The sequence below is a fragment of the Macaca thibetana genome, chromosome 18 (assembly GCF_024542745.1).
Source record: "Macaca thibetana thibetana isolate TM-01 chromosome 18, ASM2454274v1, whole genome shotgun sequence".
In the NCBI taxonomy this organism is placed as follows: domain Eukaryota; kingdom Metazoa; phylum Chordata; class Mammalia; order Primates; family Cercopithecidae; genus Macaca; species Macaca thibetana.
In genome coordinates, this window is record NC_065595.1 from 19804356 (window position 1) to 19820490 (window position 16135).

Here is a 16135-nt window from a genome sequence, read left to right on the forward strand (position 1 = left end):
AGATCAATTTTCTGTTACCAAATTATTCCTAAGCAACATTAATAAAACAGAGAATGGGGTATTTATGCCCCCTTTAACGAAGGATTCAGGGTCTGCTGAAGTGTCCAGAAAAGGTAGTATTGTACTGAGAGATTTAGCTTCCTGTTTCTAGAGAAGTACAGGACTGACATCGAATTCTTTCTCATTTCACATGAAAATGACTTACTGTTTACTTATTGCTTATTTTTTGAGCTGGAGTACAAATGTTGATTATCAAGGATTTTAAACTTCAAAACCAAATTCATAGCACAAGTGTTTCCCGGCAATATTTGTAAATATCTAAAATAAGAGTACCTGGGATGCTGGTACATTTTAATCAGAAAGTGAGGCACCTACCAAACCCCAGAGGATGTCGTACAATAAACTCGCCTTCCACAGCCACTTCTTAAAGAGTAAATATGTTTTGCTCCAAAATAATCCTACAGATTTGGCCACTGAGCAAAAAAATGTGTACTGTACTTTCTAATCTGTGGGTAATTTAAAATAAAGAAAAATAATATATTAGGTTGAGGATTACCAGTAAACTATCTTGCAATTTACAGGGTCTTCAAACACTCATGGGCAGAGGTCATATGCAAAGGCACTCCTTAACTCAAATCTAAATGTTTTTTGCTGATTATAAGACCCAAGAAACACTTTCAACATTCATCTGAAAACACTACCTTAAAGGATAATAGTGAAGTTAAAGTTTATACTTAAGAAGAGGTACTAAAGCTGAAATTTTAATTCCACTGCAATTCCTCTATTTTGAAGCAAAAGTGAATGTGAGGATTTAAATATACACTAACAATCATAGTCTACAGCAGTAGAGGGACACAGTTATGTTTTTGTCATTGCTACGTTTCCTGTCCATTCTTTCATTTAATGAATCTGAAAAATTCCAGGGACTACAGATATGAGAGAGAGAGCTATGAGCAAGCCCCATCTTCTGTGGTGGCTGTCCTTCCCAGTTTATCCTATTTCTCCTCCAAGTGTCATCTCAGATGCCCAGAAGGAAATCCTGGTTCCTCCTTCTTCAGGTTCATACCTTCTCCTGGAGCAGTTTACAGTGTTAGGGTGTGTATAAGTCACGAATGAGCCATATAACACCACCCTCCCCTATGTGCCCATGGTACCATATTGGACTTTAGCTCCTTTAAGTGAAGAGACTGTCTCTTACTCATTTTTTCTATTCTCCAAATCTTCCTCTATTCCAGTTACTTCCTTTTGTTCAAGTAAAATCAAGATTCCCTCAGAGGCCAGGCCTTACCCAAGCCACCTCTAAGCTCCATTCCACATCCGGTGAGATTTGGAGCCATGCCAGCTCTAGTTGGATTGTTATTGGATCAACTGGGGAAGTGTTATGGTTTAAAATTGCAGGCTTAAGCAAGTGTATTTAGTGTGAATACAGGAGGGAGTAGAGAGTGAGAGTGGGGATGGAGATCTGGAGGAAACAAGCTTGAAGTACACTAAATGAAGATACTGTAGTGACCACGGCTGCTAGAGCAGATGCAGAGAAAGTGGTTATTCCAAGTAGGTAACTTTAAATATATTAGGAGCAAAGAACTGAAATTCACAGAATTGCATGAGAACATTCCCCACAAGGAAAGGGGATTCTATGTCTGCCCCATTCACCTTAACATCTAATAACAGCATGTCATCACGACTTCAGACCTGATTCAACCACAATATTCAGATTCCTGTTTGGCTCCCCAGTTCCATATTGCAGTCTCACTTTCCTTGCTGTTTTATTTTTGTGTATTCTGCCTCTTCTGTTAGCATGTAAGCCCCTTAAAGATAAGCCTTATGCTCAAATTTTTATTGCCACAGGGAATAACATATTTAACATGTTAGAGAGACTAAAAAAATCTAGAGAGATAAAATATTCTTGACTTCTGAAAGTGGTTTCCCATTTAGTCTCACCTTGAGCATTCTTGATGCTGCATCTATTTCAGTGGCAGCAATGATGACAGATTGGGGCAGAACTTTCTTCTGGAGCAGCTGCCTAGCCATCATTGTCTCGCCCTACCTTGATTGTCTTCAGGGAAGGACAATAGAAGCCACGGTGGTCACCAGGGAAGCAAGTGGGTCAGGCATTGGTTGCACACAGAAATGTGATAAAGATAACTTCTAGCCACATTTCTGAAAATCCATGATCCATAAATAGAGAGATGTGGAATCATAGCACGAATGAAGTAATAGGAATGTCTGTCTCATCAGATTATCTTGGTTTTACTACAGACAGTAGAAGTAAATAGTCATTGTTTAAGCCATATCAAGACTGATTTGTCCAGTTATGATCTTAAGAATTAGAGTTATCTGTAGCTAAGGACACTGGCATATCTAAAACTTAGCACAAATGAGAATTATTCTTCCACATGCAGTGTCCACTAGGGAGAAATACATATGACTTATGCTAAATGGAAAGCATGGTACTATCCTATGTCTGGGACATCCCATCCCCACCCCAGTGAAGTACCTCCAAGGAAACTGAGCTGTAGCACACGGCTTAGCCTACAGGCCCCAAAGTGCCCCTCCTTCCCTCCTACTAAATCCACAAATTGACATCATGTCACCTTTCAGCCAACAAAAGACTACCTGAACATCATGGTTAAAAAGAAAACAGAATGAAATGCAAGACAGAGAGAGAGAAAGAATGCTTAACCAGGTTATGGATCAGCTTTCCACTTCAGCCTGATGAAAAAAATAAACGAACAAATAAATAATGCCATAAAACACGCACCCATGAGCAGGGGCTTTAAACATATATTAGCCCAACCCTGTTGGTGGCTCAGGAATTTCTACATGATGCGGCTTAGGGGGCAGTGTGGTTCAGAGGAGTTACATTGGACTGTCTTGAAGGTTTTTGCACAGCATTTGCCTTCTTTGATTCCAGCTGCATAGATTCTTGAAATGTGTTAGGAGGGATATTTGAAGATTATACTTTGGTGAGATTAATAAATTTGGGCACCATGGGTGTTCTAGAATCTGACTTCATCAGACAAGTGCTTCTTCTTTATGGTTAGGAAAAGGGAGTGGAAGGAGACTGGAACATGGCAAAGAGTATTGTCTTCCATCTTTAAAAAAAAATCATTCCATTAATCAGATGTTATTCCTACAGTTTTTTTTTTAAAGTGTAGGCTATTTTGTCCTTTACTATTTCTATTGCTTATCTAGAAGCCAATAGTGTTATACATGATATGTTTTCAATGAATGCTTCTTACCTGACTTCTTGTTTTATATTTCTTTTGTGTTTTTTTCACTCAATTTTTCTTAAATTGCTTTGTACTGTTGTGATACACTAATGCAAGGAGAAAGAAAAAGGGGGAAAAATCCAAATGTTCATATTAATTTGGTTCAATGGACCAATGCTTTAAATGAATAAAAATGTGAACACATTGCATTTGCATTTGGCCTAAGCTGCTTTGCTTCACAAAATCCTACTGCAAAGAAAGCACTTTTAGTGGAAATAAATAGAGAGTAGAACTCTACAGTTACTGCAAGGACACTGCAGCATAGTGATCAAGGCTCCAGAAATGCATTTGTATCACATATCCATATTATGGCTTAACCAAAGGCATAAAGGAAACTAGACAGCCTACATTAGTCAACTTGAAGTACAAACAGATGTTCTCTTGGAATATTCTTAAAGAATGGAAATAAATGTTGCCTGCAAAAAAGAATATAATTATAGCATTGGAGCAGCCTTTGACAAATGGCTATAAATTTTATGGTATCAAATTTACATTTTTAAAAGCAAATTAATTTTCATAATTGTAGAGAAGGTAGTAAAGTAGGTGCTTTTATATCCTTTTATGTTGAAATACAAATTGATACAATGCATTAGAGGACATTATGCAATGTGTATACCAAATCTTAAAAACACCCATTCCTGATTATTTCATTATGATTAATTTTAGAAGTATGATTGTTAGGTTAGGAAGCCACCCCTAATGGAAGGTTCACATCACCTCGTAAGTGTAACTGTTTGAGGATCTTTGATGTGACATCTGGTGTACCTACCCTCAAAAATTCCATAGTTTATTAGTGATAAAATGTTACAGCATTATTCTGTTGTGAAAATATTGGTAGATGAGAATGAACTTTCTGATAAAACTTTTTAATATCAGACACCTTTTGTTCTATTGTGTTTTATATTTAACCTTTTGAAGAAAGAGTGTTTATTTGCAGTTCACAGCAAGATTAACCAGAAAGTACAGAAATTTCTCATGTACCCCTTTCTCACACATGAAAAGCCTCTCTTATTATAAACATTCACCACCAGAATGGTACAATTGTTACAATAGATGAACCTACCTTGACATATCATAATTACCCAAGTCCATAGTTTACATTACGGTTCACTCTTGGTGTTGTACTTTCTATAGGTTTGGACTAATATATAATTATCTGTATCCAACATGATAGTATCATACAGAGTAGTTTCTAACAATCATAAAAATATTCTATTCTCTACCTATTTATCTCTTCCTCTCCCCAACCACTGATAACCATTGGTCTTTTTACTATCTCTAGCTTTGTCTTTCCCAGACTGTCATACACTTGGGATCATACAGTAGGCAGCCTCTTCAGATTGGCTTCTCTGGCTTTTTAAATTTAAATATGCTTCTAAGTTTTCTGCATGTATTTTTATGGCATAATAGCTCATTTCCTTGTAGTACTGGATAAAATTCCACTATAGGTATATACCACAGTTCATCCACTCCCCAGCTGAAGAACATCTTGGTTGCTTCCATATTTTGGCAATTAAATAACGCTGTGTGGACATAAGTTTTCAACTCCTTTGGTTAAATACCAAAGAACAGTAATAAACTTTTAAAAACTCCAGTATGGCAATCACATGAAAAAAAGCTCAACATCACTGATCATCAGAGAAATGCAAATCAAAACCACAATGAGATATCATCTCACACCAGTCAGAATGGCTATCATTAAAAAGTCATAAAGTAACAGATGTTGGTGAGGTTATGGAGAAAAGGGACTATATACACTGTTGGTGGGAGTGTAAATTAGTTCAGCCCTTGTGGAATACTGTGTGGTGATTTCTCTAAGACCTAAAGATAGAAATACTATTTGACCCAGCAATCCCATTACTGGGTATATACCCAAAGGAATATAAATCATTCTGTTATAAAGATACATACATGCATGCATATGTTCATTGCAGAACTTTTCACAATAGCAAAGACATGAAATGCCCATCAACAGTAGTAGACTGGATTAAGAAAACATGGTACATATACACCATAGAATACGACGCAGCCATAAAAAGGAAAGAGATCACGCCCTCTGCAGGGACATGGATGGAGCTGGAGGCCATTATCCTTAGCAAACTAACTCAGGAACAGAAAAACTCAAAGGCGTGTGTTCTCATAAGCGTGAGTTAAATGATGAGAACGCATGAACACATAGTGGGAAACAACATACACTGGGGCCTTTCCGAGGGCGGATGGTGGCAGAAGAGAGAGGACCAGGAAAAATAACGGGTACTAGGCTTAATACCTGGGTAATGAAATAATCTGTACAACACACCCCCATGACACAAGTTGACCAATCTAACAAACCTGCACATGTATTCCTGAAGTTAAACGTTTAAAAAATAATATTAAAAAACACAACAAAACAAAAAAACTCCAGTATGAATATGATGATGTTTGTGTCTATCCTTTACTCTCTAAAGGATGGTTAGTTAATATTTGAATGATGCTGGTCAGAAGCATACACTTCAGACATAGTTGGTAAGCATCATCACATACTTCTACTAAAATTTTCACAGATGCCCAGGAGTGGTGGCTCATGCCTGTAATTCCAGCACTTTGGGAGACTGAGGCAGGCAGATCACCTGATGTCAAGAGTTTGTGACCAGCCTGGCCAACATGGTAAAACCCTGTCTCTACTAAAAATACACAAATTAGTTGGGCGTGGTGGTGGGTGCCTGTAATCCCAGCTACTCGGGAGGCTGAGGCAGAATTGCTTGAACCCGGGAGGTGGAGGTTGAAGTGAGCCAAGAGCGGGCCACTGCCCTCCAGGCCAGGTGACAGAATGAGACTCCATCTCAAAAAAAAAAAAAAATTCCACAGAGGTTCAATTAATATGTGTAGGGTATAATAGAAATAATTTTTTCACTTGTGAAATGGCTGTTTTTTGAAATTTGTCGACTTAAAAACTGCATAGCTATTGCCACAACTTGCATGAAGAAGGTACAAGATTTCCACCCACTTAGCAGCTTGCTTAGCACTTACACTCTATGTCCAAAGCTCCATATATAGTTCCATGAGTCCCCACCCACCTCAAGAAGGTCTCTGTTGCCCATCTTAAATGTTTTTATATTACTAAAAACAGTTTTTGAAGCAGTAGTGATATTGGTTTTATGTTACAAGGAACATACAGAACAAAATACTTAGCATGATACCAATTATCTAGAGAAAAGTACCACTATCTTACTTATATACCTCCTGCATATTACCTTTCATAAGTCACGAGCTATTGGTAGTCATTATTCCTGAGTGATAATATTGAGGGGCATGTTTCTTTATTGAGAGTGTTTCTATTATGTACATTTACTACAATAAGCACATTTTAATGTTTTAATATTTTTTAAAAGAATAAACATTACAACAGAAAGACGGTTGCTGGAAATGCAATTGCCAAATTGCTGATTTGTGGAGAAGTTATGTTTGAATGAGATCAGATCTGGGTGACCATATCACCTTTCCACCCTTTTAAGTAAACTCAGAGGGCATGTCTGATGGCACATGTGCAGTCAGTGGCAGCAGTAAAGCCCGAGACCCTGTTTCTGACTCCCTATCTAGGTTTCCCTTGTACCAAATTTCAAGAACCTTGTTCTGTTGGTAAATGTGGCTTTCCCAGTCACAGAGACCTAGGATTGAATTCTGGTTATACTCCCTTGAAGCTGTGAGATTTTGTGGAAGTTAATTCTCTCATAATTAAATCATCATAATAAAATACTTGCCTAATGGGAATCTTTAAAGGATAAAGGCAATTAAATAAGATCAAGGGTGTTATGCTCCACAAAAGTGTTCCCAATACATACAAGCACTCAAAAATGGTAATTATTGTTTTTAAAAATATAAAATAAATGAATAAACGCAGACTTACTAGTTTTCTATCTTTTTCAGCCATTCAGAGTTATCAATAAACACAGCTAGGCCTTAAGCTTAATTTTTATCTTTTCTTAAGTTATACTTTGAAATTTCCTTGGGTTTGACTACATTTTTATATAAATAAATATATTTGAACATAATAAATACATAGGCATATCTGTACTCCAAAGGATAATTTGTTATCACCAAAAATGTTAATTGTTCTAAAATTTGCAGTGTCACATTTAATATTGGAAAAGGCTAATTTGAAGATAATATGCCAAATACGAAATAACCAATTAGCTCCTTTATTCAGAAATGGATTGATACTTACTATATTTTATCCCATGAATTTAAATGTTAACATAAAAAATCATTATCTAAGTTGAGATTGCCGATATTAGACGTAAACCCTTGAAAAGGAACCATAAATAATAAATTTATGATCACATCTTTATGTTCGGCTATTGTATTAGTCCACCACATACACACTAAAGCTGTGTGCATGAGAGTAGAAAGAACATAAGATTTGAACTAAATGAGTATTGAATTCAAATCCCAGATCTACTATTTACCAACTGTTGAACGTTGGCCAAGTTACTTGAATTTCCTAAGCACATAAAGTCTAATCCATGAAAGGAAGATAATATTTGTTATCTATCAAATTACACACAGAAGATTATCAGAGCTTAGATCCTAGAAGAGGTTAAATGGTGATAGGGACTTGGATATCCTCATTTCTCTAATATGGAAAGACAGCAATTCATTCAAATCTGTTTTTGATATTTTATTTCCGACAAGTGGAGCAAATAAAAACAAACTCCTGTTTTTCTTCTTTTAAATATAAAGATAATTTGAACATTCCAAAAATATTCAGGCAAAGTGGTGGGTGGAGGTGTGTAGAAAGACATAGTTTATTTCAATGGCTTCACTAATGTTGGAATTCTTACGTTAAATGATGGGTTCAATGTACAATATTGTGCTTCACAGCTTGGAGACACATGACATATTCTTTTGTATGTATTTAGTATTACATGAAACTTAAATGGATATGTTTATTTTGTAATATCTGTGTTGAGCAGGAACCTACAAAGCTACATTTGCTCTTAAGAAATAAAGGATCCCCAGCACACCTGACACTTGGAGAAAAAAAAAAAAAAAAGAGCTTTGATCTATGACAGAATGTTGATTTGTCCTTGGGTTAATAAAATTAGTAATCACAGTTTACAATTATTAACAGCGCTTTCCCTGACAAGAGACACCTGGTGACCCCATAAATATAAAGCCAAATGGAAAATTCTTAGCATCTCAATCAGTAAACAATTCAATAAGTTTTTGTATAGGACTCATCTGCAAATGAATAATCAGGGTTTAACTTCTAAGATTTTAAACAGTGTGAGAAATTTCTCTGTTAAATGTGAATCATCACTAAATAAAATTTAAAAGTAAAAATATAACAATAACTTTGATCACTATTCCTCCTGAAGGGGGAAAAATAACTATGCTAAACTTTTTTTGCAGTAAGTTTAATTCCCCAATTTAAGTCTGTTTCATTTGTATTACTGAGGTTTTAAAATGGCCCCATTGAAAATAACACATTCATATCCTATATACGTTTCACAACATTCTGGAAATTTCATTAAAATCACACATAGTATTCATATTTTTATTGAATTCTTTCATTTACGAAGAAAGCTAGAAAGCTTTGGGTATTTCTTTTTTGTAATTTTGTGTACATGGGATCATTGATATCATGTTAAATATTGTGCTCTGGATATCATTTTTATCTATTAGTTATAAAGCTATTTACTATCAATATTAGAAGAAAAATCGTTTTCACCTTTGGCTTACCTCTAACTTTCTTAAGATACCATGTCACATGTCTACGTTTTCTGCATGAAGGTCTTACTTTCACCTTAAACTCAACGTGTCTAAAACTGAAGTGTTCCTTGACACAAAATTTGACCCCTGCTTTTTACTTTATGTTTTCATCATTCCATAATTCTCCTTGAAACAGAAACTTAAACTCCAGTCACTGTACTTTCACTCCAACATTAAATTAGAGAGATTTTGAATGAAGGTCAAGTGCATGGAGTCTGATACAATATCTGTGACTTTGGATTTACAATGGAGAAGCAAAGGAAGAAAACTGGTTCCTACAAATTCATAAATCTTCTTGGGAAAAAACAGACAAGGACATGGACAGGACACGATTGATACGGTTTGGTAGCCTTTTTTTTTTTTTTTTTTAAAGAATCCTGCTTAAAAATCAGGTAGAGAAGTCTGGAATATACATATAAATTTGGTAGTTGAGTTATACAGAGACAGTAGGAAATAAGTACAGGTAGAGAAACCTTATTGTAAAAATCCTACATCCAAAATGCTCCAAAAATCTTTTGAACACCAATATGATGGCACAAGTGGAAAATTCTACACCTGATCTTATGTGACATGCTGCAGCCAAAATGCAGACTCATGGTGTTACTCACAACAGCAAAGACATGAAATCAACCTAGATGCCCATGAAGTGGATCATATACAGAAAACATGGTATATATACACCATGGAATACTATGCAGCTGTTAAAAAAGAATTCAATCATGTCCTTTGCAGCAACATGGCTGCAGCAGAGGCCATAATCCTAAGTTAATTAATGCAGGAATAGAAAACCAAATACATGTGTTCTCACTTATAAGTGGGAGCTAAACATTGGGTACATATGGACAAAATGATGAGAACAATAGGCACTGGGGACTACCAGAGGAAGGGAGAGGGGGAGGAAGGCAAGGGCTGAAAAACTACCTATTGGCACTCAGCTTATCACCTTGGTGACAGGATCATTCATACCCCAAACCTCAGCATCACTGCAGCATGCTAGCTGCAGTGAAGAGGTGAGTTGTGAATGTGGAAGGCCTTTTATTAAAAAGTTTAGCATGAAAGATGCTATATATGCCAATATCAATGCTTGGAACACAGTGATTAAAGACACAGTGTGCTTGCCTGGCACAAACTTTGGCTTGTGACTATGCTCAGTTCAGTGATGATGATGAACACGAAGATGACTTTGAAGAATTGAGTATGTCAAGTAAGAAAAATGATGTCTATCCTCCTTAAATGTACAAAAAATATACCTTCAGAGTTTGTCAGAAATCTGGAAGTGGACATTAAAGAAGTTTATAACATCAATAATGGGGTTTCTCTTGTTCATTCATTGACTGATGGTCAGCTAGGGTTAAGTAGCCTAGCTCTGAAGCAAGGTGATTGTGACAATAGTGATGACGAGGATGTTTACAATGCAGAAAGAGTGTCTATAGACAACACGGTGAAAATAAATGATGGGCTTATTGAAGGGCTAAAACAGCGTGCATTCATAACAGAACAAAAAATGATGTCACTTTATAAAATCAAAGAGAGACTTGTAAGACATAAAGAAAAAAAAATGGTTAATGAGCCAGATGAGTCTGGAAGAAACACTTTTAAAAGTTATCCAGGGCCGGGCATGGTGGCTCACACCTGTAATCCCAGCACTTTGTGAGGCCAAGGTGGGTGGATCACAATGTCAGGAGATTGAGACCATCCTGGCCAACATGGTGAAACCCTGTCTCTACTAAAAATACAAAAATTAGCTGAGCTTGGTGGCGTAATGCCTGTAGTCCCAGTTACTAGGGAGGCTGAGGCAGGAGAATCGCTTAAACCTGGGAGGCGGAGGTTGCAGTGAGCCGAGATGGCACCACTGCACTCCAGCCTAGGTGACAGAACGAGACTCTCTTAAAAAAAAAAAAAAAAAATGTCATCCAGCAGAGAGTCTCCTCATCCCTAAAAGGCCCGTTTCCTGGTTCCTCAATTCTAATGTTTTTTTTTAAATCTCATGTTAAAAAAAAAAACACATAAAATACAGTGTACATTAACATTTTAATCCAAACACAGTTTTGTAAGCAGAGACTGAAAGCCTGCCATTATTTTTGATGTTGTTTCACAGCTGATACCCATATTCTCGTGATGCCACTGTGCTGCTTAGTTAACCTGAGCACGTAACTCTTTCACAATACTAATGATATGTGTATTAGTCCATCCTCACATCGCTATAAGGAAATACTTGAGATGGGGTAATTTATCAAGGAAAGAAGTTTAATTGACTCGCAGTTCCACATTGCTTGGGAAGCCTCAGGAAACTTACAATCATAGTGGAAGGCAAGGGAGAAGCAGACACCATCTTCACAGGGTGGCAGAATGGAGTGAGTGCTAGCAGGGGAAATGCCAGACTTATAAAACCATCAGATCTCGTGAGACTCACTCGTTATCATGAGACCAGCCTGGGGGAAACTGCCCCTATGATTCAATTACCTCCACCTGATTCTACCCTTGACATGTGGGGGTTATAGGGATTACAATTCAAGATGAGATTTTGAAGGGAGGACACAGCCAAACCACATTAATATGCCTTTTTTTTTTTTTAACTGTTAAGTACTTATGTATGAATAAGTCTAAGAAAACAATTGTTTATCAGTAGCATGTAAATTCAGAGTAAAGAATGGTAGTATTGGCAAACCACAGATTGTTCACATGTGTGGCTGAGGTAGTGCTACCTTTGCTTGCTGATAGGCCAATATGTGAACAAACTTTGTTTAATGCACAAAGACTTAAAATAAGGCCAGGCACAATGGCTCATACTTGTAATCCCAGCACTTTGGGAGGCCGAGATGGGTTTTATTGTTCAATAAGAACAGGTCCTGATTGAGCTCAGGAGTTCGAGACCAGCCTGGGCAACATGGTGAAACCTCATCTCTACAAAAAATATAAAAATTGGTTGGGCCTGGTGACATGCACTTGTAATCTCAGCTACTTGGGAGGCTGAGGTGGGAGGATGGCTTGAGCCTGGTAGGTGGAGCATACAGTGAGCTGAGATAGCACCACTGCACTCCAGCCTGGGCAACAGACTAGACCCTGTATGGAAAAAATAATTTAAAATATTTTATAAAACTTCCTTCAGACTACATTATAAGGTATATATGAAACATAAATGAATTCCATATTTACACATGGGTCCCATCCCCGAGGTATCTCCTACTATGCATTTGAAAGTATTCCCAAGTCCAGAAAGAAAATCCAAATTCCAAAACACTTCTGGTCCCAAGCATTTTGGAAAAGAGATTCCTAACCTGTAGATGAGTGATCCTCAGCATGATCTTTCAGCCCACAATTTCTTTCTCCCACTGTCTCCTAATCTCATTTCACTGAGACTTTCAACTCCTCCACTGTACTAAAACCATTCTTGTTAATGTCCTGATATTCTTCCAATTACTGAGAACAGTTATCAGTTTTGTTCTTATTTGGATCAACAATGTGTTTTAACATGTTATTCATGTCTTCTCTTATTTGGCTCGCAAAATGTCAAAATCCTTGATTTTTTTTTTTTCCTCAAAAGTTTCTTCTTGATCTCCTTTTTAGATTCCTCCTCTTCTTCCTAAACACTTAACAGCAGGGTCCTCCATAACTCAGGACATTCTCTTCTCTATCTATTCTCCTTTGATGATTCAAATGCTCTCAAAGCATTAAATACTGTCATGTGTCGCTTCTCAGTGAGCGCGCATTCTGACAAATGCCCCGTTAGGCTGTTTCATCACTGTGGGAACATCACAGAGTGTACTCACAGAAACCTAGATGCTGTAGCCTACTACACACCAAGGATATATGGTATATCCTGCTGCTCCTAGGTTACAAACCTGCACAGCATGTTACTGTATTGAATATCGTAGGCAATTATAACACAATGCTAAGTATTAGTGTATCTAAACATAGATGAACATAGAACAGGTACAATAAAAGTACGTCATAAAAGATTAAAAATGGTACAGCTGTCAGGGCACTTACCATGAGCGGAGCTTGCAGGACTGGAAGTTGCTCTGGGTGAGTTAATGAGTGGTAAGTGAATGTCAAGGCCTAGGACTTACTGTATACTACTATAGACTTTATAAAACTTGTGCAATTAGGATACACTAAATTTATTTAAAACGTTTTCATTTTAAATAAAATTAACCTTAACTTGCTATAACTTTTTACTTTATAAGCCTTTTATTTATCGTTGTGAATCTTTTGTAATGACACAGCTTAAAACACAAATACGTTGTCCAACTATACAAAAATATTTTCTTTATATTCTTATTTTATAATCATTTTACTATCTTTTTTTTTTTTTTTTTACTTTTCAAACATTTTGTTTAAAAACTAAGACACAAACATAGGCTCTTAGGTTTTTAACCAAAACTAAGATATTGACCTAGAGCTGCAGAGGGTCAGCATCATCAATATGACTGTCTTCCATCTTCACATCTTATTCAACTCTTTGAGACAATAACTCACATGGAGCAGCATCTCCTATGGTAACAATGCCTTCTTCTAGATATCTTCTGAAGCACCTGCCTGAGGCTGTTTTACAGTTAACTTTCTTTTAATAAGTAGAAGGAGTACACTCTAAAGTAAGGATTAAAAATAGAGTAAATACATAAGTAACATAATTGTTGATTACCATTATCAATTACTATGTACTGTACATAATTGCATGTGCTATATTTTTATATGACTGGTAACGCAGTGGGTTTGCTTAAACCAGCATTACCACAAATAGTGTGGAATGCATTGCATTATATAACCCATACTATGGCTATGCTAAAGACGTCTAAATTTATATCTTCAATTTATATAGCTTTCTTCAATAGCAGACCTACTTACTCAACGGTTTTTTGAACATCTCTATTTGACTTTCTCAAAGAAATCTCAGACTTACAAGTCTATTTTGAATGCCTAGATTTTCTATCCAAAACTTCTCTCTTACTCCAAGAAAGAGCAAGGAGGTCTATCTGGCTGTATCAAACAGGCCAAGCAGCCCTACCTTAGGGACTTTGCATTGTCTCTCACATCCATTTGGAAAGCTACACCCTGGATATGCACACAGCTAACTCTCTCATCTCCTTCAAGTTTTTGCTCAGATGTCGCCTCTTTGAAACCTGCCTTGAGAATTCTTTTCAAAAAGGCAAACTCAGTACACCAGCCCAACATTCCACATTCCCCTTATCTTTTCAATTTTTTTTTTCACAATGCCTTCAAGCAAATCACATAGTTTACCAAATTATAATATTTTTGTCTCTTTGTTTCCACTTAGACCCAAAACTCTGTGAAGGCAGGAAACTTCTAATTTGTTCATTGATGAATTCTAAATACCTAGATTAGAACTTATCTATCATAAAAGCTGGACAGATATTGGATGAATGAATAAAGAAAGGAAAATGTAAAAATAGAAGGAAAAAAGTTAAAAGTTAGATGGTTTGTTAATAGCAGTGTTTAAGGGGCTACTAAGCAAAGAACAGGCCAAGAAGTAATGACTATAGAAGTAATGGTAAAACTAGAAAGAGTGACAATATGATTCAAGCCCAGGGAGGAGTGAGTTTTAAAGGAATTAGTTGTCAATCATTTCAGCAAAGAAAAAACAGACGTTCAGAAAATTTTACAACTAGAAATTTAATGTATTTACTGGAGAATAGAATTGCAAAGAAGACTGAGATTTTGATGAAATGACTTTTTAGAAATATGAAACATGAGAGGAAGAGCCAATTTTCAGTAAAATATTGAAGCCAACATGAGATTGTTTGAGCCTCATCTGGGGACATAGAAGTAGAATGGGAGATGGAATCGAGAAACAGAATACAGAGTCTTCTGCTAACAAGCTGCACTGAATAGATTGAAGCACACAGTAATAAGAGATAATTTCCTCAAAATGGGTAAGTTTTAAGGAAGATTATATGCAGAGACAAAGAACCAATACAGACTAAGAGGTTGAAAATACTGAATATTTACTGAAAATTCTCAATAGTACAGCTGAATCATTTTCCCATGATTTTCCATAAATGTTACCTTTCCAACTGAGTTAATATTGTCCTAATTACGTCAACAAGCAGTTCTGTGAAGAGCTCTTCTTAGGAACTGTACCTTGCAAAACAAAGGAGATGAAATTGAAATGCAAACATCTCCCTCACCCCAGATAACAGATGACAGTAAAGCCTAGGCACACTCACCCTTTTCTGTCCAGAGCAGTGGTTTTTGGTTTTTGTTTCTTTTTTTTTTTTTTTTTTTTTTTTGAGACAGGCTTGCTCTGTCACCCAGGCTGGAGTGCAGTGGGGTGATCTCGGCTCACTGCAGCCTCTGCCTCTCAGGTTCCAGCAATTCTCCTGCCCCCTGCTCCAGCCCCCAGAGTAGCTGGGATTACAGGTGCCCACCACCGTGCTTGGCTAATTTTTGTATTTTTAGTAGAGATGAGGTTTCACCATGTTGGCCAGGCTGATCTTAAACTCCTGACCTCAGATGATTCATCTGTCTTGGCCTCCCAAAGTGCTAGGATTACAGGCTTGAGCCACCGCGCCCCACCTGGAGCAGTTTCTATTATTCATGGATGCATGCATGGAGTGAGCCATACTTCTCTCTAAGTAAGCGGGAGACATCCACTTATAGATGGTCTTCCTCCATATCAAACAAGAAAGCTGGAGCCCCAGCTGCCAGGGTTAGACTTCAGAACCCCACAGAGGCATGCTGAGACCACCTACAGCTGTTACTGTCCACAGCAAAAAGGTAAGGAGGGTCTTCTCAGGCATCAGTGATAGCCAGTGTGATTGCAGAAAATGAAATAGACAAAGCAAAGAGTATGACACCACACGCACACACAGAGTTATGGCCAAGTGTGATAGAGGGCTGTACTTGGATAAGATTCTGGCTGAACTGATCTTGTATTTAAATTCTTCTCCAGGATGGGAGCAGAGGTGTCAACTATCCACATGTATTCCTGATATGCACTGACTGAACTTAGCTTTTCTTCCTTTATCAACTTACTGACCACTTCCACTGAAGTCATAGAGAATGCTTATTTTTGCTTGATTTATTCGTTGTAATACTTAGGTAATTTGTCCTGCATTATATTATTACATTTTTATTTAAATATTTTGTTC